The following is a 27,021-nucleotide window of genomic DNA, read 5'->3' on the forward strand; positions in this document are numbered from 1 at the left end:
CTCCACCCAGGTCAAGTGATAGAAAATTTCCAATATCAGCTGAGCACAGTGGCTCACGCCTGTAATCCCAGCACTTTGGAAGGCTGAGGCGGGAGGATCACCTGAGGTTAGGAGTTTGAGACCAGCCTGGCCAATGTGATAAAACCCTGTCTCTAATAAGAATACAAAATTAGCCGGGCGTGGTGGTGCATGCCTGTAATCCCAGCTACTCAGGAGGCTGAGGCAGGGGAAGTGCTTGAACCCAGGAGGCGGAAGTTGCGGTGAGCCGAGATCACACTACTGCACTCCAGCCTGGGAGACAGAGCGAGACTCCATCTCGAAAAAAAAAAAAAAATAGAAAATTTCCAATATCCAGAAGTTCCCCTCCTGTCCCATTCTAGTAACTACTTCCTTTCTTCTCCCTAAAATAAACCACTCTCCTGATTTCTGACACCAGTTATTACTTTTGACTGTTTTAGAAATTGATGTAAAAAAGCTAACTTTTTTTCACTGTTGTGTAGTATTGTATTGCATGAACACCCCACACTTTATTCATCCAGTCTACTAGATTGCGCTGATGCCAATTGAGGCTATGATGGATAATGCTTCTATAAATGCTCCTGTACCTTTCTTTTATGTATGTGGTCATACATTTTTGTTTGATATATATCTAGTTGTGAAATGGATGCAATATAGGGTGCGTGTGTGTTCAACTTTAAGAGATAATAGCAAAGAGTTTTCCAAAGTAATTTTAATAATTGAAATTTCCACTAGCCTTGACAGATTTGAAACAGGGACAGTATCAGCACTATGTTTTGGGACGCTTAATCCACCTGCAACGTGTAAGATGGTTTAGGTGTGGTGATATTAGAACACAGGCAGGGGAAACATTATTGTGAGAGCCCAGGTGAAAAAGAATATAATCTTGAACTTGAAGGAGAGAGGAAAGGCTAGGACAGAGATTAGAGATACTGTGGAGTTTAGGATGGTAGGTAATTGGAGAGGGAATCATATGTGAAAATGATGTTTTAAACCTGAGTGAATGGGAGACTGTAGTGTCAGGAGAAAGACGACAATAATGAGTGTAGGCTGAGTTAAGACGAGGTTAGGTTGCTGCTGGGAATCTAAGAGAAGGTGTCTAAGAGACAACTAGAAACTGTAGTAGTCTGTTTTCATGCTGCTGATAAAGATATACCTGAGACTGGGCAATTTACAAAAGAAAGAGGTTTAATTGGATTTGCACGTGGCTGGGGAAGCCTCACAATCATGGTGGAAAGCAAGGAAGAGTAAGCCACCTCTTACTTGGATGGCAGCAGGCAAAGACAGAGAGCTTGTGCTGGGGCATTCCTCTTTTTAAAAACATCAGATCTCGTGAGACTTACTCACTATCACAAGAACAGCATAGGAAAGACTTGCCCCGTAATTCAGTTACCTCCCACTGGGTCCCTCCCACAACATGTGGGAATTCAAGATGAGATTTGGGTGGGGCACAGCCAAACCATATCAAAACAGAGCTCAAGAATTTGTCTGGGGTGGGGAGAGCATTAGGGAAAAGACCTAACGCATGCTGGGCTTAATACCTAGGTGATGGGTTGGTAGGTGCAGCAGACCACCATGGCACACGTTTACCTATGTAACAAACCTGCACATCCTGTACATGTACCCCGGAATGTAAAAAAATAAAATAAAATAATCTGTCCAGCTACTGAAGCAATTTCATGAGGATGCTTTTCTACAACATTATTATGATAGACCTTGGTTTAGAAAACCATTATACTGGTTTAAGACTTTCTTTTATATATCTACAGTCACCTAATCACGCTCCTAGATATTAAAATTTCACTCCCTACGTTCACTAATTCTCAAGTAGGATGAACTATTGTATAGATATATTCGTACAGGCTTATAAAATGTATGCCCTGTGTTTTAATGAAACCATAGGTAATACACATTTCTCCAATTTCCTTTTATGTTGCCCATTTACCTACTGGCTTAGTCCAAGTTTTCATCATTTGTCTGAACTGCTGTCCTAACTTCTTAGCTCATCTCTTGCCTTCCCAGTCTCATCATCCTAAAATGTACTCTCTGCAATGAGAACCAGAATGATCTTTGAAAAATGCATATCTGAACATCTCATTCAAAAATTGTTTGTTCCCTTTACTTGCATAATAAACAAACACCTTCATGAGCCAGCTACTCTGATTTCTTGCCACTCCCTTACTTATAGTTTGTGCTTCAGTAGTAGTTTCTCATACTCATGACTCTATGTAATGCTTTCATGCCTCTGCATATATTGTTCCTCCTGCCTAGAACACCATTCCTTCCTGTAAATGTTGTCGCCATAATTCAAAATTCTGCTCCTTGAAGTGTTTTTAAATGTATAGACTTAATTAATCAAGCAATGAGAAAGAGAGACAAGGGCAACTGGAGCAAAAGGAAGCTTTTCTGAACATGTGGAGTATGGATCTATGAGAATTAGGTACTGTAATTGAAAATAATGTGAGGACATTTCTTTTAGTCTCAATACAATTGTGTGATTTACTTTTCCAACCCTAACATACTGCAAAACATATTTATGGTTAGTAAAATAATTTAAAATATAATAAAATGAAACATTAAGATAATGGGGAAAATGCAGATTTTTTAACAGAGAATATTTAATTTATGAGGCTTGAAAGAGAATACTGCTTTAAATTTTCAAATTTTCTGAACAAATATTCTTCTTCATGCTCCCACAGCAATAACAAGAAAATTAAAAAGATTACTGAACAATACTTAAACTTATTTAAAAATGTATTGAACACATGCAAAAGTGATTATGTTATAAAAAAGACTTGTACAGATTTCTACCTTTTTTAAAACTGAGGTTATACAAATTTTGGAAAATAACATGTACATGTTGTAAAAAATGTAAATAGTTTACTCAGTAGAAGGATAAAATCCACCTCTTCTCATCCTTCTTCCAATGCCATTCTTCAGAGATAATCACATTTAAGAGTTTCTTGTGATGTTTTCCAATATTGTCTGCATTTATAAGCATGTTTAGGTACACACACATTTATACCTAAACATACTTATAAATGTGCACATACTTATACATGCTTATAAATGTATGCATGCTTATAAATGTACACATACATATATATTTTACATTTTTATATAGACTGGATCATGCTATACATATAACTTCTCCAACTACGTTTTACACTTAATAATCTATATTGGGTATTTTCCCATATCAGAACATACAGATTTACCCCATTCTTCTTAACCCCTTCATTGAATGGGTTGTATGGATGTACCATAGCCTATGTATCCAGTTCTCTGTTGATGAATATTTAGAGTGTTTTCAGGTTTTCTTCTTTATAAATGTGGTGGGATATTTTCAAAACCTAATAGTTTTGAACTATTAGGTTGTTATCCCCCTGTTTTCTCCATTCCTTTATCCAAGTAGGTGAGGAGAGATAAAGAGTGGGAGTGGAAGAGAGGGGTGAGCATGCACACTTCATGAAAGACCAGAAGCCAAGCCTGTTTACTGACAGTGTCCAGACAGAAGACTAGGCTTCAGAAAGGCATGGTAAGCACATTCCTTGATGATTCCAACGACCCAGAAGGATATGTAATTCCAGCGCCTCTGGACCTGAAAGGATTGTGTAGACTGGGTGTGGACACCTTGGCTGTAACCAATGGGGAATGATTGCTCATGATCACTGTCTGTAGGGACCTCCCCAGTGCCTTGGTCCTACGGGACAAAACTTTGTAAAGTTCTGGGAGAGTGGCTAGGAAAGGAGGAAGGGGACAATAAGGGTCAGGGTTCTAAATGAAATTGATTTTAAAATATAAAGAAATGCAATTCAAGTTTTCGGTTTTTTGTTGATTTATTTTGCACATCTAAGCTTCTTGACTGGAATTCATACCATCTTCATAAACATTTGCAATTTTCAAGATACCAAGATTATTTAATATATCTTTATACTTAAAGTCAAACTTTAATTTTGGAGACATTTTATCCATAAGAGCCTAAATCTTTTACATTCATTAAAGAGAAAATGTGGGCCAGGCACGGTGGCTCACATCTGTAATCCCAGCACTTTGGGAGGCCAAGTGGGGTGGATCACTTGAGGTCAGGAGTTTGAGACCAGCCTGGCCAACATAGTGAAACCCCATCTCTACTAAAAATACAAAAATTAGCAAGGCATGGTGGCGTGTGCCTGTGAACCCAGCTATTCAGTAGGCTAAGGCACGAGAATCACTTGAACCTAAGAGGCTGAGACTGCAGTGAGCCAAGATCGCACCACTGCACTCCAACCTGGGCGACAGAGTGAGACTCCATCAAAAAAAGAAAGAAAGAAAGAGAGAAAGAGAAAATGCCCATTTGAAATGGCGTTCTTTTATGCTGACACAGTTACCTGTGGAATTTTTGGGTATCCATTCTTTTATTTAAAAAAGAATTTCAACAAAAATAAACCATAACTTTACTAGAGTCTCAAGTTGTTAGTTTTTTTTTTTTTTTTTTTTTTTTTTGAGACAGTCTCATCCTGTTACCCAGACTGGAATGCAGTGGCGCAGTCTTGGTTCACTGCAACCTCTGCCTCCTGGGTTCAAGTGATTCTCATGCCTCAGCCTCCTAGTAGCTGGGATTCCAGGCTTGCACTACCACGCCCAGCTAATTTTTGTTTTTTTATTAGAGACGGGATTTCCCATGTTGGCCAGGCTGGTTTCGAACTCCTGACATCAAGTGATCCTCCCACCTTGGCCTCCTAAAGTTCGGGGGATTACAGGCGTGAGCCACCGTGCCAGGCTTGTCAGATTTATTATATCACTTTGATCACTTTGTTTTCACACTGACATCAAGCAATGTCTGAAACACATATGAAGAGACAAGATTTAATAATTTATTATGAAGAGAAAAAAATGCTTTATGAAGAAGTAATGCCTGCATTAAGACTCTTACTTTTTTGTTTGTCCTTGCTTTTACTTTTTTTTTTTTTCCTTTGAGATGGAGTCTCACTCCGTCGCCCAGGCTGGAGTGCAGTGGCGCCATCTCTGCTCACTGCAAGCTCCGCCTCCCGGGTTCACACCATTCTCCTGCCTCAGCCTCCCGAGTAGCTGGAACTACAGGCGTCCGCCACCACTCCTGGCTAATTTTTTGTATTTTTAGTAGAGACGGGGTTTCACCGTGTTAGCCAGGATGGTCTTGATCTCCTGATCTCATGATCCGCCCGCCTTGGCCTCCCAAAGCGCTGGGATTACAGGCTTGAGCCACCGCGCCCGGCCACTTTTACTTTTAATTGATACTTTTACAATCTTTATTGAAGGATTTAATCTTGTTTAAAGTTGGCAAAAGATTAACTCAATTAAAAATCTCATGGAAACAATTTAACCATTATTCTCTAATTTAGAGGCATTGATTAAAATTGTTTTCAACAAGCACAGACAAAAAAGGATACTTAAAATGTCTTATAGCTTAGAACTTTATGATGTCAACTCACACTTTATATTATCTTTCAAACCTAATTCTCCAGCATGTTTATAAAGCACTTGGGAGCTGTCGGCCCATCAGTGCTGGGGAGGCCAGGCTTCTCGACAAACAGCCAAAGAACTTGAAACAGACTGTAGAAAGTCCACTCCTGCCAGGATAATGCAAGCTGTTTAGTGAGCATCTAACTGTTCTGCTAGTTTTTTTGCCGTACTTGGTAGTCCCAGGAATCTGGCTAGTTTCAGAAGTTAAGCAAAACAAAATACAACTGTGCACAGCCACACCCGAGGGTGACTCTGTCTCCAAATATCATACAAGTCCATGGCTGAAACACTTGAAAGGCTTGTATCCCTGCAGATGAAATCTTTATAAGATTGAGTCTTTAAAGACAACCCTTAAGCACATAAATATTGTCATTTACAGCACCGTTTCAGTGCTATTTTGCCTTTCCCATTATAAAGGTGGCTAATGCACATGATAATTACAGTTCCTTAAAATTTATTCACTCTTGAGCAGATCAGCTCAGAAATGTTGGCACAGTTTCAGGATTCCAGCTTGCCAAACACCCTTTGATCCAGTGAAATCATCGTATGATTCAAAACAAGGCCTACAGCCTTTCAAGAATTTACATCTTAAATCCTCGTCTTCGTCGCTAACCCCTCCATGTTCAATCTAAAAAAAGAGTTTTCCTTATCAGTGACAAAGAAATAAGATTTTTCCCTGTGGGATTCATAATATGCTTTTTTTCTCTTCATTTACTCATCATTTGAACTAACTTACATTGAGTGCTTCTTACGTACTAGAGACTGTGACCTGCCCTGCAGTTATGGAACTAAACTACCTCCCCTAAACTGCATAAGGCAGAGACGGTCAGTTAAGCAGATAATGCTTTGTAGTGCTTTAAGTAAGAACAGGGTCAAGGGAAAACAGAAGTAGGACCCAAAGCCTTTTGTTGAGGGCCAAACAGATTCCAAGTAGAGGTGAAAGCTGAGCACAGCACTGGGGATAATAGCAGCGGGCAGATGACAAAAGCAAGTAAGTTGGGTGTTCAAGAGACAGAAGAAATAGTATGTGCACCCAGATCTGGCAGTGAGAGAAAACGTGACCAATTTTAGAGAAAATTAAAAATGCTTTGCTTGTCTTGAAAGACCTCCATGGAGTAGCTAAAAAAGAGGAGGGATGGATAAGCACACCAAGATTTTAAATCACCATTTTTTGCCCTCCAAAGAAGTCTGAATTTTATTCTAAAGTCAATGTGGTCCCTTAGAAGAATTTTGAGCAAAGATGTGACATGACCAGTTTGGGGTCTTAAATAGATAATTCTGAGGAACTGTAGAAGAAAGTTAAAGACAAAATATTTAGCATAGAATGACCATGTTTCAGTTCACATTATGGAGCACTGAGACGCTATCTGGCACTGAAAACAGTGCTGGACAAAAAGCTCAGAGGTTGTACCATTACCTCTGTTGATCAGGACTATCATAAAGAAAGAAAAACTAAGGAGAAAGATAAAGGGAAAGAAAGAAAGAAAAATACGGGGAATGGAGAGCCAGACGGAGAAGAGAAAAAGAGGGAAAAAACTGTGGAGGTGATTAGAAGTAAAGCTTACTGTACCTCATAGGTCTCCAATCAGAGATGAAAGAGGGCCAGGGAGGACATAAGATATTTACATGGCATTCTATTTCTCCAAAAAAGAAACAAATTATTCTTTTATTCACCTTAATATGCCAACAATGTTGCATCAGTTACTCTTTCTCATCTAGCCTGTTCTCAAAATAATACAAAGATATTTGAGAAATTTCTTCATACCTTCCATGATTATGATTGAATACATATCAAATTGATTTGATCAAAAACCCCCTGATGGCTCTCTTTCTGTCACATGTGTCTTAAATCTACCAACAACTATTATCAGCTCTCCCCTCAAATTATATCCAGGGTCCAAACACTTCTCGCCATCTTCATTACTACCTTGGTCCAAGACACCATTATCTTTTAACTGGTCAATTTGAAAACTTCCTCTTACCTGCTTCCACCCTGTAGGCATCACTCCTTTGTTCATCATCCTCCATTGGCTTTCCATCATCTTGTCATAATCTACAGACTGTGAGTGATCTTGTCCCTTGCTACCTATTTGTCCCCATCTCCTCCTACTGTCCCCTCTTCTCACTCTTATCCAGCTACGCTGGGCTTCCTTTTGTCTCAGATGTACAGTTATCCCAGGGGCTGGGCGCAGTGGCTCACGCCTGTAATTCCAGCACTTTGGGAGGCTGAGCTGGGCAGATCACTTGAAGCCAGGAGTTCGAGACCAGCCTGACCAACATGGTGAAACCCCATCTCTACTAAAAATATAACAATTAGCCAGGTGTCATTGCAGGCACCTGTAATCCCAGCTGCTTTGGAAGCTGAGGCATGAAAATCACTTGAACCCAGAAGGTGGACGTTGCAGTGAGCCTAAATTGCACCACTGCACTCCAGCCTGGGCAACAGAGCAAGACCCTGTCTCAAAAAACAAACAAACAAACAAACAAACACAGTTATTCCAGGGCTTCTGCGCTAGCAGCATCACTCTGCTCAAAACATCCCTCCCTTGGATATCTGTTGTCCAAATGTCACTATATCTGAATGGTTTTCACGAAGCCGTCTTAAATTAAAATAGCACACCTCACCATTCACATTTTTCTTTGTTCCCTTTGTTTTGTCTCTTCTCACCTCACACCTTCTACCAGATGTAAACTCCTGAAGGAGGGACTTTAGTTTGTTTAGTGTTGGTTCCCACATGAAGAAGAATTTACCTGGGACAAAATCGGTGCTCAATATTTCTTGACTAAATTAATAAGCAAATGGATGAATAGAATTGTCCCCTGAATAGCACTTCTTTTTTGCTTGATGTTTCTAAGTAACCATTATTATTTACAAACGTTATGGCAGAGAGCTCAATCCCTTCACTTTGCAAACAGAAATTCAAACATTGCCTAAATCCTAGAGGGTAAACATCTTTAGTATGGAAACGAAAATGGCAGTTATTCAGCAGTGGTTTTAGGCTAAAGTTTAGTAAACTGAACCAGAACTTAAAATATTTTTAAGATTTCCAAATAATCTGGAATGAGCCAAAGTTCTGTTCGCATGAAAATGGTAACTTTTCTAAGGAAATAACATCTTTGAGATGGGACAATTCAGAAATACTTAAGGACAAAGTAAATTTAAACATCATCCTTATATGCTGAGAGATAACCACTGTTACCTAGGTGTATCATTGAAAATTTTGTTGACATGATATTGAATTGAAAGATTAATTAGGAAGAGTGTTTAAATAAAACCTTGGCAATATTTACTCTTTTTATCCATTATTTTTATTCATGTATTCCATTTATTTATTTATGTGTATTTTTCTTCTTTTGAGACAGAGTCTTACTCTGTTGCCCAGGCTGGAGTGCAGTGGTGTGATCTCAGCTCACTGCAATCTCCACCTCCCGGGTTCAAGTGATTCCCCTGCATCAGCCTCCCAAGTAGCTGGGATTATAGGTACCCGCCAAGACACCCAGCTAATTTTTGTATTTTTGTAGAGACAGAGTTTCACCATGTTGGTCAGGCTGGTCTCGAACTCGTGACCTCAGGTGATCTGCCTGCCTCGACCTCCCAAAGTGCTGAGATTATAGGGTTGAGCCACCATACCCAGACTATTCCATTTATTTTTACCCTTGAATCAAATTTCATAGTTTTCTTTATATCGTATATACATCTTTATATCGTATATACATCGTAAGTTTAATCACAGCTATTTTGTGTTTTAGCTTGCTGCTGAAATCAGATTTTCTTACATTACATATTCCAAATGTTTGTTGAACTGCTTTCGAATTCAATAATTGACTTTGTACTGACCACAGTAATAATACTTTTTAATACTTTTTCAGTTATCTCAATGTTTAGTGGTAATCACATCATCTGTCAATAATAATAACTTTGTTCCTTCCTTTTCAATATTTATATTTTCGTTTCTCTCATATATTGTTATTTATCCCTTTGGTTAAAGTTTTCCATCAATGTTAAAATATATCAGCAATGATGGGTTATCTTATATTGTTCCTGACTTAACTTGGAATGATTCTAGTATTTCATTTAAACTTTGATGTCATAGTTGTGTTTCAAATAGACTTTTTAATTATCTCTCTTCCCTTGATAATTTAAATTACACCTAAGCAAAGATCTTTGTGTATAAATATTTGTATGTCTTATTTTCCTTAAAATGGATGTAATGATGCTTGATACATGGTGCCAAACTGTTTTCAGTGCTTGCTGTACACATATACCTGCAGTGTGTAAGTCCCACTCTTATCAGCATTTAGCATTGCCAGTGTGAAAACATCCCAGAATTTTAGTTGATAAAAATTTGGGGGCTTGGTGAGATGGCTCAGGCCTGTAATCTCAGCACTTTTGGAGGATGAGGACAGAGGATTGCTTGAGCCCAGGAATTCAAAACCAGCCCGGGCAACATAGTGACACCATATTTCTACAAAAACATACAGAAATTAGCTGGGCATAGTGGCGCATGCCTGTAGCCCCAGCTAAACAAGAGGCTGACGTGGGAGGATCGATTGAGCCTGGGAGGTTGAGGCTGCAGTGAGCCGTGATCACTCCACTGCACTCTTGCCTGGTTAACAGAGTGAGACACTATCTCAAAAAAATAAAAATAAAAAAAATAAATAATAGATAAGAAATGTTGTATGTTTAAATTTTCATTTATTTGCTCATTATTGTATTTGGCTAGTTTTTCACTTACTGATTAGTTATTTGTATTTCCCCTGCGAATTCACTATTATTTTAATTTCACATTTTGATTTCTCTGTGAGTTCTAAAAACTTGATAGAGAATTACTTCTTGATTATTGTATGTGCTCATTTTAACACATTTGTGAATAATGCCAAGCTGTTCTTCAGAAATACCAAAATAGACAAGTCTTCAGCCACATGTGAAAGTGCTCATTTCTTTCAACCACCCCAAAACTGAGAATATTTTTTAACTGAGTTGCCAATTGGGTAGGTGAAGAGTACATATGTTAAATATTTAATTTTCATCTCTGAGATTGTTAATGAATGGGATCATTTTTCATGTTTATCATGAGTTTTTTTTCTTTCTTATTTGCCTCTTCATCTTTAAATCATATTTATTCTTTCTCTGGATGTGTAAAAGGTCTTTGCCCATGAGTTATTAATGCTTTATCTTAAATAGAAAATAATTTTTCAGTTTGATTTGCTGCTTAATTATGCTTATAAAATTTTTTGTTGGTTTGTTATATTGAGCATGCTGGTGCCCACCCCTCGTCCTCCAGTCCAGTCTCACCTCTTATTCCAGCCACTGCTGTAATGTTCAGCTTCCTCCTGGCTTTGCCTGGTTTCACTTGGGTGCAATCTGAGTGCATCTGCTTAAGCCCCCTGTCCCAAGCCTCCTGCTTTCTGCTCTGGGGTTTCTCTCACCCCACAGTAGGATATCTCCCAAAATTCACTTGTACTCATTGGTGCAACCTGAAAATATGAAGGAATCAACATCCTTTGGTCACTGCCACTATTGACTATTAAGGCCTGGGAACAATGGAGTTTCTTCTTTATTTCTTCAAGTGGATCTTCTGAGTCTTCGCAGAACATCTTAGGGCCAGAGTAACCTGACGCACAGAGGGTGGCCAACAGAACAATGCATCCTTTTGTTAACGTTTTCTGCTAACCTATCTCCCTCCTTCGGTGACTCACTCCTGCTGTCTGGGATCATATTTCTAAATAAACTACTCACACATAAACCTTTGTCTTAGACTTTGCTTTGAGGCTTAGTTGTGTATGCTTTTTACATATAAGGTTTGTATATGTCTCTGTGTGGGCATGGGTATGTATGATCACATATCTCAATCATGCATTTTATGGTTTCTGACTATAGTTTCACAGGTATAAGGCTTTCTCTGTCACCAGGGTCAGATAAATATGTATGTACATTTTAATTCTTTTGGTATAGAGTACAAGGTCATGATCTGTTTTGTTATATTTCCCAAATGATTAAGCAGTTTAAAATAAAGCCTACTGAACATCTGGCCTTTTCTCACTGATTTTTGTCAGTTAACATTTCAGTTTCAGGAGAATTACAGATTTATAAGAGACTAATCTCCATTTTCCTACTCTTCTTCACACGTTATGATTATGACTTAATTAGCCAAATAAACGTAAATGTAAAGATCCACAGTAGAGGAGCAGATGCTTTTTCTTGGTTTACTAACTGGACTTAACAGCGACTGGTGACACTCCCTATAGAGGCCTGTCACAGCAGAGTAAATTGCCATTCCCATAAATGGGACTTGCTTTCCCATAAATCTTAAATAATTGGGGTTATATCCTAATTCCAGGAGAAGTAGCATCAGCAATGTAATTGCTTCAAATTATGGGTATTTTTAGGGGACACAAAATTATCTAGTTTTTTTATTTAGAAAAAATTAAGCATACCTACTTATCAGCAAGGTGACAGCCACATGAGGATGGGGTATAGGAAACAGACAGTACACTAGTGTTCATGATTGGTGTCACTGCCTTAATCTTCCCAATATCTCATTAAATAAATAAATAAACCTGTTGCCCCACAATCCTGCACTAAATGTTTACGTGTACAGAAAGCTGTTTCTGGCCTTCACATCTGTGTCACTGAACTTTCAATCCACTCCTGTGATGGTACTACCAGAGATTTACTGAGGCTTTTAAAACATGTTTTAACACTGAACAGAACACATTAGAGAAATGCGAATCAAAACCACAATGAGATACCACCTCACACCAGTTAGAATGGCAATCATTAAAAAGTCAGGAAACAACAGACGCTGGAGAGGATGTGGAGAAATAGGAATGCTTTTACACTGTTGGTGGGACTGTAAATTAGTTCAATCATTTGGAAGATAGTGTAGTGGTTCCTCAAGGATCTGGAACCAGAAATACCTTCTGAGCCAGCAATCCCATTATTGGGTATATACCCAAAGGATTATAAATCATTCTACAATAAAGACATATGCAGAGGTATGTTTATTGCTGCACTATTTACAATCGCAGAGACTTGGAACCAACCCAAATGCCCATTAATGATAGACTGGATAAAGAAAATGTGGCACATATACACCATGGAATACTATGCAGCCATAAAAAACAATGAGTTCATGTCCTTTGCAGGGACATGGATGAAGCTGGAAACCATAATTCTCAGCAAACTAACACAGGAACAGAAAACCAAACAGCGCATGTTCTCACTTATAAGTGGGAGTTGAACAATGAGAACACATGGACACACGGAGGGGAAAATCACACACTGGGGCCTGTCAGGCAGTGGGGGGCAAGGGGAGGGAAAGCATTAGGACAAATACCTAATGCATGCAGGGCTTAAAACCTACATGACGGGCCTGGGTGTGGTGGCTCACGCCTGTAATACCAGGACTTTGGGAGGCAGAAGAGGGCAGATCACCTGAGGTCAGGAGTTCGAGACCAGCCAGGACAACATGGTGAAACCCTGTGTCTACGAAAAATACAAAAATTAGCTGGGGGTGGTGGTATGTGCCTGTAATCCCAGCTACTTGGGAGGCTGAGGCAGGAGAATTGCTTCAACCCAGGAGGTGGAGGCTGCAGTGAGCCGAGATTGTGCCACTGCACTGGTCGACAGAGCAAGAGAGCAAGACTCCATCTCACACACACACACAAAAAAACCAGGAACAACAAAAAACCTAGATGACAGGTTGATGGGTGCAGCAAACCACCATGGCACATGTACACCTATGTAACAAACCTGTACATTCTGCACATGTATCCCAGAACTTAAAGTAAAATTAAAAAAAAAAAAAGGAGAAAAGAAAAAAGAAACCACTGGACAGAACAAATCCCTTCTCAATATTTTCCTTTTTCAAAAATGTGTTGGCTCTTCTTGTTGACTGATCCCTCTTGTTGAACTTTAAAATCACGTTGTCAAGTTCACCCCAAAACGTGGTAGACACAGAGATGCACCCCCAGATGCCACGTCAAGGAAGGACTTGTTGCCCAGCTGCTGGGAGCACATGGACAACTTCCAGCTGTTGACTCCTTCAGGGTCACGCACTTCCAATGCCACTTCCCTTGAGTAAATGGGCAAAGTGGTGGTAAAGAGAATCAGTCATTTCAGCAGACCTGGGATGACTCTGGTGGGCAACACCTGTTCCCAAGCTCCTTACTGGTTTGGCAGAGGCTTTGCTGGGTCTGCATCTCAACTTCACTCTTTCCTTCCGCTCAATCCTGTGACTTCCCCCTTCTTTACTCAGATGTCGATCTCTAATCAATGTCTTATATCCTAAATTCCACCTCCACCTCTTTCTTTGAAGAATTCAAACTGTGACAAATTTGAACAGTGCCAAACCTATCTATCTAAAAAGATACTTTCTTTTAATACTTAGTTTTTCCATTTAGAAATACAGTGTCTCTAAATGTATTCATCTTTTTTTACATTTCTTAGCAAACCTTGCTTTATATAAGTTTTACAGATTTGCTGTTTATTTGTTTTTGAGACAGTCTTGCTCTGTCGCCCAGGCTGGAGTGCAGTGGCACAATCTTGGCTCACTGCATCCTCTGCCTCCCGGGTTCAAGGAATTCTGGTGCCTTAGCCTCCCGAGTAGCTGAGATTACAGGTGCCTGCCACCATGCCCAGCCCTTTTTTTTTTTTTCTTTAAGTAGAGACAGGGTTTCACTGTGTTAGCCAGGATGGTCTCGATCTCCTGACCTCATGATCCACCCGCCTCAGCCTCCTAAAGTGCTGAGATTACAGGCATGACGCACCGCACCTGTCCATAAAACATATTTTAACAGTAACTTCAGGGAATTCACTTACAAAATATGCTTATTTAAAATATTGTTTATATTTTTTTCTATCAAACTTTTTCTCTATTATAACTTTTGCCTGACATAATGAAATTATAAACCTCATATATCAAAGCGATTTCATTCCAGCTTTCTACATTCTGAGAGCAATTTCAGTAACAATAGCAGTAATCTATTGAGTACCTCTAATGCACCGGGCAACAGCACATCAATGCTCTGGTGATATTATCTATAATCCTAGCAGCCATCCTGCAAGGCTGCATTATAAACGACACTTTTCAAAGAATGTGTGCACCTTACCCATTATCAACAGCTAGCAAGTTACTGAACCAGGAGTCAAAACTAGGGGAAAAAAATCTAAAGACACTTTTCACAGGCAACATAACCAAACTGAGCTTTCCCAAGTTCTCTTACACTTTTGTCACATGTATCACACACACACACACAAATGCCACGCGGAATTTCTGACTGCATATTCTTTGTATACCATTCAAACAAAAAGAAGCTTATATACTCAAAAGTTAAATTCCACCTTCACCTTACTCCCTTCCACATACTCTTCCTTCTCCAGGGGTAGCAACTATGAATAATTTTTATAGAACATGTAAAGAAAGTCAACTTCATTCTCCTTAAGTTCTATATTGTATCTCATAATGTATCTGTGCTGTATTTATTTAATTAGCACCCTAATGGATATTTGGATTGTATGTAGTTTTTAACAATATTGAAACTTTGTAACTTTTCTTAACTAAAAAACCTACTTCGAGTATTTTAATTATAAAAATAATATATTGCTCACTGAGTTGGCGAAAATAAATATTGAACCAAATAAAAGAGGCTGTGAGTTTGCTTTCGCCAAATTTGTTTCTGTCTCTTTAAACCGACTTTGTATTTAGTAGGAAATTCTCAGAGCTTCTAGGCATGAGGAATCACAGAGAATTCCCAATTATGTATCCTATTGGTTATATCATTAGGAATGGAGAATATTGAGGTCCAATATACATGATCACACTGACATTTTGCTTGGTAGTCTTTTTATAGCCCAAATTATTTAAATCCCAAAATAAAATATATTTATTGTAGAAAAATAGAAAAGGCAAATAAGTAAAATACTTTAAATCACTAAATAACTAGTGTTAAAATTTTGGCTAGAGATCTTTTAAGAAATCTTATACATTATGTATAGATACATGAATTGTTTACATATCCTGTGTAAGATCATGTAATTTGTATTAACTATTTTTTAACTTTATGCAATAATATGTCTTGAGATCTTTGTGCAAATCATGATTAATTTAAGTGGAAAATGAAACCTTGTGTTCTCTTTTTCAAGAAAACTGGGATGCCACTTCCATAGCTGATAAAGTACAAGCAGAGTGGAATGTTTAAGCTAATGTTTCTCATTCTTTTATTTTTTTCCTATCTCTATGTAAACACTTCAGCCTAGCCTTAAGCCTCCATGTCCTTACTTGTATTAAAATTGGACTCTACCATAATTGTACTTCATTTTAATGGACATCCAACTTTTATTTGCCACAAATTCCATCGAATCATGTTTCTTCTTATGTATGTTCTCTAGCATATATTTGCATACTCTTGAGCAATCTGTTGATTTGTCAAACACTTCAGTATCTTGTGACTGCTTTCTAAAAGCCTGTAAGGTTTCTTTAGTAGTAGTGATGGCTTGAAACTTCTATGTCAGAAGTTGTTCCAAACTTAATCACTCCTCTATAATTGTCTAATTTTAGTGCAAATTAAAGAGACACATAAATCACTTTTCTTAACTCACAATTTCCACCTGTGGTTACACACAGCTTGCCTTGTACAGTTGTGCATGCAGTACACTGAACAAGTCTAGGGGTTACTGTTTATACTGCAGAGATAGATAGATACATACCTACATATATATGCATACATACATACATCTTTCCAGTAGATAGCAAAGAAATGCCTCATTGTAATAAAAGCAGGTTCCTATGACAATTTTCAAACAGATGATAAGGGGCACATTTTTCTAATTTGCATGCTAACAGATTGAAGAGATCAGTTGTAGTGAGCAGATCTCATACTATCCGGGAAAGGACAGTTTGGCTTTATGATCACAAGTCTGAGAAAGAAGTATATTTGCTATATATCACACTCTTTTATTTTGATTACGCTCTGCCTCATTTTGTTGGCAGTTGTTTGCAGTCTCCACCACATATGGGAATGCAGCAACCGCAATACTAAACATATAATATTCCCCTTCAGGGGGCTTGAGTGCCAGCCAGGTGGTCCTGAAGGCCAGAACTGGACTAGGCAAGGACTTGATACCTCAGGAAATTGGGGTGCCAAAACCAAGGAGAGGTGAAGCAAATTATTTTGTAAGAAAGGTCTTTAACTATTATAACTCATACAAATACACATACAGACACCCACACACATATACATACATGCATGTATGTATATATGTAAACAAAATATTCTCATCTTACACTAATTTATTTCACTACAAAATTAACTAATCTTTACCATATTTTTGTCCCTAAAGACATTCTATCGTGGGAATTTAATGGTTTAGAATGAAGGTTTAGCTGTATGCAATGCAAAACCAGAATCACAGTGACTTAAGATTAATTTTTGTTCTCTTGACTTGAGTAACACAATCTGAATTGCAGACATCACTTGTGCTAACATACCGTTGGACTTAAAATTTAGTCACATTAAAAAAAAAAAAAATCTAGCCCCACAGCCACAGCTAGCTGTAAGAATGTCTGGAAAATGCAGTCTTTGTTCTGCGCCACCATGAACCCAGCTGAATATTTTATTGCTAAGGACAAAGGGAAGAATGAGTGAACTCTGCCCCAGGCTGTGCTCAATAACCTCATGATTCAGTCCAGAAAAGAACCCTAACAACCACTTCTCTAGTGGAAGCTTCTTGCTTTTTTCCTTAAAATAGTTGATCTAATCCTTTTATAATGCTTCTCAAAATTGAATTGAAAACGCAAGTAACTCAAAATGGGAAATCAAGTTTTGTGACGTTTCTTTACTTGAATCTATTAGCTATCATGACTTGGTCCAACATATTCATTAGAATGGTCCAAAAGTCATCATTCAAATAAATATTTATTGAGCAATAAGTTGCTTACATGAATTCCAAAAAACATATCCGAAAAAAGTAACAAGACTCTCAGTATTCATTTATCTATACATATAATTTCATCCAAATCATCTGAATCAATAAATATTAAGGAAGAAATAGAAGCCAATTTACCAATGTTATTTCTATCATGAAAACAATTATGTATTTCTGACTTGTGTAATTTAAATTTTCTTATAAGATTCAGAATGTAAGGCCTTTACTTTTACAAACAAAAATAAAACAAAAAAGATAGATGAATATACGAACAATCTTATAGCCAGGAAATTTTTCACGTAAGTTATTTGGATAACGTCTGATAAAGTGAAACATGTTTTTCGTGAGAATAAACCTGTCTTTAAAGATAGAGAACAATAAGAATAATACAAAGTTAAAATAGAATTAAAAAAGAGTTTGAAAATGAACTTCAGAAATTCATAACACACTGTCTATCATAGGGAATTTATACATTTGCCCCCAGTAATTTGAGGAAAGGCCTTTCTTGATATTGTTGGACCCATCAGTGTGCGTTGAAGGTGAATACTGATGATAGGTCACAAGAAAAGGTTCTCAGGAACTGAGTGACAAAGTATAGCTCTCTACCAAATTCACTTTATGGGATAACATAGACGGCTTAAGCTTTTGTGAATTTTGCCGATAGGCATTTTAAAATTCTGGATCATGATACTACAACATGCTGTATCAGATGACTTTCATCCTGAGGCTCTTTATGCCTAACAGGCCAATGACAAATTAATATACAGTATATATTTCTTCCACGTAGTCTCACGAAGCCTGTACATATTTCTTTAAGCAGAATAAATATGTGCATTTTTGGACACTAGCATTTACTTTTTGGGCAAGACATATTCAGACAGTAAATATATGCCTTTCTTGGTTAAAAATGAAATCTTCCAAAGCATACCCCAACCAGACTGTGCTGAATGAGATAATTTGCACACTGAGTGTATCCGCCCCCATTCCTTACTGTCCATTTGCATATAACATTTACTGACCCATGAGCACAGCATTCCAGTAAACCCACAATGTATGGGAGTTCAGTGAGGCTCAAAGCAAGTACAAAGTAAACGTGTAATGTCTGTTACTCAGTAAGTAGGATGGCAGTGGGGGACGCTGACACTTTCCTTTTTAAACCAGAAGTTACTTCCAACAGAGAAAACAATACCATGTCTTTCTAAGAAACACTAACAATCGTATCATATCTTTTCTTCCTGTGTTACCAACCACTTACATTGAAAATGATGACACAGAAGGAAAAGGAAAGACCGGGCAAGTCTAGCTACTTTTCTTTGTAGTTCTTCCTTTCTCACCAGTATGCCAAAGGCAGAGAGTGTTGGCAGAATGAGCATATATCAAGAAGTGAAATGAAAGCAGTTAGGTTAGTTTTGTACAGTGTTTACACTCTCCTTGTAAGAACAAAATGCATACGCACATACAAGCTATAATCTATGAATTGTGGTAATTTCTGTAATTCTGTATGTAATTAAATGTTTTTATATTTCCATTTAAAACTGACACATCATCTTTAAAACTGATGTAAAGAAAAATGATAAAATTCATACTCGAATTTTTTAATTTAAAAATTCATAAATTTTAAATTTTTCTTTACTTAGAACAACATGAAATGGCAAGAAAAAACACTCGTGAGAAGTTGAGAAAGGCTGCAGAAGAAAGGAAAGAGCTTTATATCTTAGTACCTTCAATGGAAGTATTCTACTTGAACAAGTGGACTCATATTTTCATTTTGCGCTGGGCCCCACAGTGTATGTAGTTCTTGTGTGGGCTCCACTGTCTCTGTCACTCTGCAGCCTCTACAATATGACTTAGGCATTGTCCTTTTTATGTCATTGCTAAGTCTGACTCTCTGTCCCTCCTATCCCCAGGATTTATAAGTGACCTGGTTCCTTTGACAAATTCTTTTTCTGCTTAATCTAGCTGGGGTGGGTTCTATTTTTTGCAGTTAAGCACACGGATTGATAATAAAAATAATAACTAAAATTTATAGATTATTACTGTATGATAGTACATATTCCCATAATGGTGAAGTATACACTATTATCTATAATTTACAGACAAGAAAACCTAGGGTTAAAATCAAATAAATTGTCTGAGTTGAATAGCTAATGCATTCAGGGCCAGGATTCAAACCCATGAAATCTAACTCCAACTCCGTGTGGGGCCGTGTTTATGTTAATGTTTGTCCTCCTAAACATTGTTGATCCCTATGGCAAGAATTTTACTAAGTTCTAAATAGGCACAGTGCCACCTAAACAAATAGCCATTGTTACAATCCGAGACAGTAAATGTTTAAGTATTGTTGCTGAAAACATAATTCTTAGGGAAGATCCAATAAACTGTCTTTTCTGAGAACCACTTTGGTGGTGATAGAGAATGTTCAATGGCTTTTACATTTCGGGGAGTTGCTGTCCCTGGGTTTCATTTCTCTGGATTTTACCTTTCTGAATTTTACAAGATTTTGCCAGCACATGATAACATTGATTAGAAAAGGCAGACAAAGTGAGAAAGTTAGATAGCCTGAAATAGGAATAATCACCTTTTGTTTTTCTGTTTATCAGAGGTGCTAAAATAGCTTTCCCAACAAGTCTTTTTCATGCTGCTTGTGGTATGGTTGCCCTACGGAAGTTCACATAGATATCCTGGCAGGATAAAAATTTTGCAATTACAACTGATTCTTAAGAGTTCTTCCCAAATAAATGAGGGACCATAAAGGTTGAGATTGATGGAATGTGGGAGATTGAACAATACTTACCTGTACATCATTTTGCCATGAGTCCCTCAGTCTGTGAAAATTAAATCATTCTGACTTAGGGACGCATGTCATTTCAGTTTTTAATGTTTTCAAATTTTGCTGATAAAAGGTAACAGAGACACGGTACTTTTTTAAAAGCATGCAATTTACTATTTTTTTTAAAAAAAAGTTATGTGGGCTAAACTGTGTGCAAGTTAAAACATTACAACCATAAAGGTGAGGATCATAGGACGAATATTTCTCTACCAGCTATGAGTGGGATGCTGCCTTTGTGATTTATTCTAAAATAACAAAACAGTCTGAAACAATGAAGTGTTTCTCTGCACTTCATGAATATATATTAATTCAGTTCATGACAGAACAAGTCATTAGCTGCCTCTGCCAAACAGCCAAGAGGGAATGATTGATTATTTTATGCAGAACCTCACAGGGTCTAAAGGTACTTGAAATCTGTGGTAGACAAAATGCAAAATACTGCCAAAAAATGAATGTAACTCTTGAATATTATCACAATATTTATATTGATGACAAGAAGTACTTGAGAATTAATAATCACAAACTCCCCAAATCTACTACAGATATCCATATAAAAACTATGTTTTCATTACTTCCTTAAACAAAACTATTATTGCCTTTAAAGTATACACACACTAGAAAATAGATTTGATTAGCTTCAGTTGCTCACTTCATACATGCTAGTGGTTTACTGTTTTCATGAGAAAATGTTTTTACCATAAGTTAATATGAGCAAATAGCTTATTTTGTTTACAGTCAAATATGGAAAATGGCCCTTCCCAAAAAGTAAATTGACTTAACGTTTTTATTTACTTAGAATCTGAAATCATATCTTTGTGTAATTAGGTAAACATTTATTACTAAACTCATTTTTCAAATTTCTGGCTACTTAAAATTATTTTAGGGGAATAAGATTGCTGACACTTGCCTCTATCCACAAATATATTGTCTTATTTTGGCCCCTAAACATAGATCTCATGATACGAAATGAGATTTATTTAAAGGGCATTCACAGGAAGCAGGAGTGGAGGACCGGGGAGGTTAAGAAGGCAACAGGCCAGCACAGGCATGCACTATGGCAGTGGCTGCTGTAGGCAGCAGGGGTGAGGCTGCTAGAACCTCTGAGAAACAGCACGCCCACACTCTCTACTTGAGGAACAGCTACTGTCCTCCCTCAGTGCATGCAGGGTTCCCTGGGCACAATTACTCCCTCACACTGCAGGGCTGATGAGGCCCCTATGCCTTCAGAAAAAGCTCTCGCTAGTAGTGCCAGTAAAATACAAAACCAGATTCAATTCGGATTTTATGTTTATTTTTTTTTTTGGAGACGGAGTCTCACTCTGTCACCCAGGCTGGAGTGCAGTGGTGCGATCTCGGCTCACCGCAACCTCTGTCTCCCGGGTTCAAGCAATTCTCCTGCCTCAGCCTCCGAAGTAGCTGGGACTACAGGCGTGCACCACCACCTGGCTAATTTTTGAATTTTTAATAGAGATGGGGTTTTGCCATGTTGGCCAGGCTGGTCTAGAACTCCCACCTCGGCCTCCCAAAGTGCTGGGATTACCGGCATGAGCCACCATGCCTGGCCTGAATTAGGATTTTAGATAGCACTCCTGGCACATGCTTGAGGCGGGGTGCTGTCAGCATAAGTTCGAGCTTGCCCAGACCTTGCTGCCCCTGTTGTAGCTAAAATCAGAGGTGGCCTGAAGGGAGGTGAAACAGGGAACCAAAAGCATCTGCTGCCCATGGGTATTCTTTATTTTAAATAAAGAATAAAGCTACCACCTACACCAGTCAGAACACCACACATATTCATCCTTATGCATCTTCATTTTTGTAGTCAGCACTTCTATTGTTAGTAATAGTTCTCCATGTAATCTCCTCATAATAATCTTTTCATTTGATTCTGTATAGTGCCAGCTTTGCTTAAGCAAATTATATCACAGGTTACTTACCTTTTGAATTCTCTCAAGTCCTCATAGGTTTGTTTGTGCTATTTTCTTGTCACGCTGTGATCACAGATGCTTCATGTACTACCAGAGTATGTTAGTCCAGGCCCTCTAAGAAGCAGGTTCCAAGACAGGACTAGCTGTGCAAGAGATTTATTAAGGCAATGTATTAGTCCATTTTCATACTGCTATGAAGAAATACCCAAGACTGGGTAACTTATAAGGAAAAATAAGTTTAATGGACTCACAGTTCCACATGGCTGGGGAAGCCTCACAATCATGGCAGAAGGTGAAGTAGGAGCAAAGGCACATTTTACATGGTGGCAGGCAAGAAACCATGTGCAGGGGAACTGCCCTTTATAAAACCATCAGATCTCATGAGACTTACTCACTAGCACAAGAACACCATGGGAAAAACCCACCCCCATGGTTCAATTGCCTTCCACTGGGTCCTTCCCATGACCTGTGGGGCTCATGGAACTACAATTCAAGATGAGCTTTGGATGGAGACACAGCCAAACTATATCAGACAACATCTCCTCCTTTGAGGAGGAGATGGGAAGGGACAGGGGAGTGGGGACTGGTCCAACCAGGATGCAGCCTGATCACAGGTAAATGAGAGAGGAAAGGAAAAGGGAGGGTAGAAGTGTCATTTTTGTTGTTGTTTTAGTTTAAAATATTTAATTGACAAATAAAAATTATATATATTCAAGGTGTGCAACATGATGATTTGATATGTATACACATTATATAATGATTGCTACAGTCACATTAATTAACATTTCTATTACCACCTATAGTTACCATTTGTGTGTGTGTGTGTGTGTGTGTGTAGACAACACTTAAAATCTACTCTTATCACATTTCAAGTACACAATACAGTATTATTAGATATAGTCACTTTGCTATACGCTAGATCTCCAGAACTTGTTCATCTGAGAGATGAGCAGAGCCATGGGGGAATCCACCTTCGCAGGAGTCCAGCAGCCTGGAGGAACTGTGCTGGGTAAGTGATCCTACCACTCCATCACTGGCCAGGAACCACTTATGGGAAGCATGGCCTCCATGCAGACAGGTATGGAGTTCGTAGTACCACAGCTGGGCTCCTCGCAGTCCCAGATCTGTGAGGCTCACTTTCATGACTGGCCACTAGACAAGAACTTTCACCAGGAGAGACAGAAAAACACGCCTGCTAAACATATACTCATTAATGGACTGAGTACCCTGTTTAGAGATAATTTTGAAAATGCTTAAGGCACATATTCATGAAATTTAAGCAACTGTGATATCTGATTTGTAAAGATATTTTGGAGCAGGGAAATTTTATAACATTTTTTCAAATCACAGCTGCTTAGACATCAGCTTATTTCAACAGATCCTTAGTTTTCTTGCAGTGAACTGATGAGATATAGTAATAGCTATTTCGTAGGGCCACTATAAGAATCATATGAAGATAATGCAGGTAAAGCTCTTAGCATAATGCTGCCAAATAGTAAAAGTTCAATTAATAATAACTATTATTGAACTACCATTAAAAACTAATATTAATATTAAGCTATTGTCGAACTACCATTAAGTTTAATCAATATTAGCTACTGTTGAACTACCATTAAAAACTAATGTTACATGTATCCATATAAAAATCACCTATTTTCTGTATGAATCCTGGCTCTACATTCCTGAGGAAACACACATCTCCTTTCCCATTGCTAAAAAAAAAAAAAAAAAAAAAAAAAAAAAAAAATACTGAAAGGAACAGGTCACCAAGCTTGATCTTTTTAGTTAAAATGACAGATCTCTGCAGTCATGAATGTGCAACTCTCAATCTATCAATTCTATTTTGTCATCTGCTGCTGCCAAATAATTCACCCCTAAAACTTAGTGGCTTAAAACAACAAGCACTCATTATGTCTCAAGTTTCTGCTGGTCAAGAACTCTGAAAGGGCTCTTGTGTCAAGTTCTCACTTGGAGTCGCTCATGTAGTTACAGTCAGATGTCAACTGGTCTTGCAGTCATCTGAAGGCTTGATTGGTTCGAGAAGCTCCATTTCAAGGGTGGCTCACTCATTAGGCTGGCAAGTTTATTGGAGGCCTCAGATGCTCTGCACAGAGCTGTTTGAGTGTCTTTTCAGCATGATTGCCAGCTTTCTCCAGAGCAAGTGATTTAAGAAACAAAGGTGAAAGTTGCAATGACTTACATGACCTAATGTCAGAAGAAACACACCATCACTTCCATTGTATTCTGCTAGTCACACAGGGTTAGCACACAAGGCTATGAATACTGGGAGGCAAAGATCATCGGGGCCATCTTGCATTTAATGTATATATTAATATATTCGACAGAATATAGATACATATAGTAGCCAGAAGAAACTATGTTATGATTATAAGAGTGCTGATTGCACTGGAGAATACAGACAAGAACCATCTTTCAACAGAGCTCAACTAAGCCTTAGTTTTTCACTTGTATACACAGGCAACTGCCACCTTGTGATCTGCCTTACTCTTTTAGGAAAGGTATAAAGCAAAGGCTAGAAATAGGCAGCTTTCAAGCAGAATTCAGCCTAAAGTCAGATTCAACTTGGCCTAATCAGTGCATTTAATGAGTAATGAATATGTAATCAAATGCCTTTAGAATAGTATTGGGTTCTTTACTTTGCCACCACTCTCTGCAGTCTTAAATTCTACAACTTGTATATTATCTGCCTAAGCCCTAAAGGCACTTGCAATCCCTGCCTTAAAGAAACTGAGGGCCAGGTGCAGTGGCTCACACCTGTAATCCCAGCACTTTGGGAGGCTGAGGTGGGTGGATCACTTGAGTTCAGGAGTTTGAGACCAGCCTGGCCAACATGGTGAAACCCCATCTCTACTAAAAATACAAAAATTAGCCAGGCATGGTGGCAGGTGCCTGTAATCCCAGCTACTCAGGAGGCTGAGGCAGGAGAATCATTTGAACCCGGGAGGCAGAGATTGCAGTGAACCGAGATTGTGCCACTGCAGTCCAGCCTGGGCAATAGAGTGAGACTCAGTCTCAAAAAAAAAAAAAGAAAGAAAGAAAGAAGGAAACTGAGATAAGAAATATAAAGAAAAGAGCATGAGGGTGGGGTAGGGTTGGGAAGCTACGAGGGACTGAGAGAGAGCTCTTGAAGCAGCTCCCTCAGCCGTCCTCCTTCCCCATGAGAGTATTATGAGAACAAATAAAGGTCTTGGCAGTATCACTGAGGATTTAACGTAGCCAACGACAGTATTCCTGAGAATGAAGTTTGTTAAATACTAAAGCAAGGCCATGGAAACTCCTTCTCAGGAGGTCTTTAGAAATAGGAAAGATTGTAATCTTTCTGGAAGAATTTAGGTGTGGTTTTTCTTGGGGGTAAATGGGTTGGTTTATATAACTTTACAAAGTTTCCTATATTAATTTTTGACCCCCTTCTATGACTTTTTAAAAAGTTACCCCCCTTTGTTCCTTTCCCTCCATGCCCCAAAGGCCCCTTGGGTGCAGAGTACATCATGACTTTATCACGAAGCTCATTATTTCCCTCTTCTGGGAAATGGGAGACCACCCATGCTGGCAGTGATAGGCTGCCACCTCAAATCTGCATATTTGGCTTGCTGTAAATTGTCTGTCATTTCATTTTGCCATTTGTAGAATTATTTTCAAAGTCTGGTCATTAGTATTATTTTTTTAAAGTCTTTATTATTTTGTACCTTTTTCCAAAAAGAATTCCCCATGCAGAAGTATTCTAACTAACTTTTAGTATATCCAATAATATATGTATATTTTTAAAGCTCAACACTTTCAAGGAAAGAAAAAAAGTAGTCTGTAATTTATGCTTTATCCAAGCCTCATCATTTTCAATGTGTGTGTTCTCATGTGAAGAAATCCAATGCTTCCAACATATTCTTTCAATGTTATGTTTTCTTTTCTAAACAAACAATGTGATGATCAATTTCAATCTTATGCCCAGGCTTCTATACAACTGTGTTTTCCATTAAAGTTCATCATAACTTTTCCCAATGTGTTTCTCAAACAAATCAAGATTCTTTTATCCCTACATAGCTAAATAGTCTTGATTTAATTTGAGAAAAATGTTACATATCAGAGGTCAACAGAAATTGTAGATGTCTGAGTGCCACTGTTAAAAATTTTATTGCACTAATAAAAAGATACTATATATATCACCTTTTATATACAAAATCTAGAAATTCCTTAACTCCCTTTTTCCCTGTGTGGTGCTATAACTTTCCATGTGTTCACACAAGGGAGTCTCACCTTTTAAAACCACATTCTTTCTTTTTTTAGTTTTTCCAATTATGTACTGCAAAATTTCAAACTTTTAGCAAAGCTGAAAGAATTTTACAATGAGCACGCCTATGTATATTGTCTTTTACTATAACCTTACCAATACCTCTTTACCACATCTAGGCCCATTTTGGTTAGTATAAAACCATCACCGCTTACTCCCCATAGGCTAACACACAGGTTACCTTGAGAATCTTTGCTATGTTGACTTATATCCCCACCAGACAAGAAAATTTAGACAGGCTTTATATGCTGTGGTTCGAATTACAATGATAGCAGATTAAAAATAATAATGACTGCAATGGATTAAAACACATCAAACATGAAGGGATTTATGAATTTATAATAAAACTTTAACAAAAATTCACTGGTCATCTTGGAGGTTGGTTAAGTCCCAACTTATAATTCTGAAAATAAATCCATAAAGGGAAAAAATAAAGCATTTGTTCTTTTTTCCTATACAAACTGTATTTCTGGGTAATTAAATCACAGACAAGAGAAAGTTATTCTTAGAAAATGATAGCTAATAAATGCAG

The 27,021-nt window shown here is 38.0% G+C and overlaps 1 protein-coding gene across 1 annotated transcript in view; it reads right to left on the minus strand.

Annotated features, from left to right (window-relative positions):
- SOSTDC1 (sclerostin domain containing 1) overlaps positions 1–22,322 on the minus strand; it is a 34,521-nt gene extending 12,199 nt beyond the window's left edge. Inside the window, exon 1 of the mRNA XM_016957113.4 lies at positions 22,193–22,322. The gene's annotated coding sequence lies outside the window, so the exon portion shown is untranslated. The remainder of the gene's footprint in view (positions 1–22,192) is intronic.
- Between the last annotated feature and the right edge of the window lie 4,699 nt (positions 22,323–27,021).

Source organism: Pan troglodytes, chromosome 6 (genome assembly GCF_028858775.2).
Source record: "Pan troglodytes isolate AG18354 chromosome 6, NHGRI_mPanTro3-v2.0_pri, whole genome shotgun sequence".
NCBI classification, from domain to species: Eukaryota; Metazoa; Chordata; class Mammalia; order Primates; family Hominidae; genus Pan; species Pan troglodytes.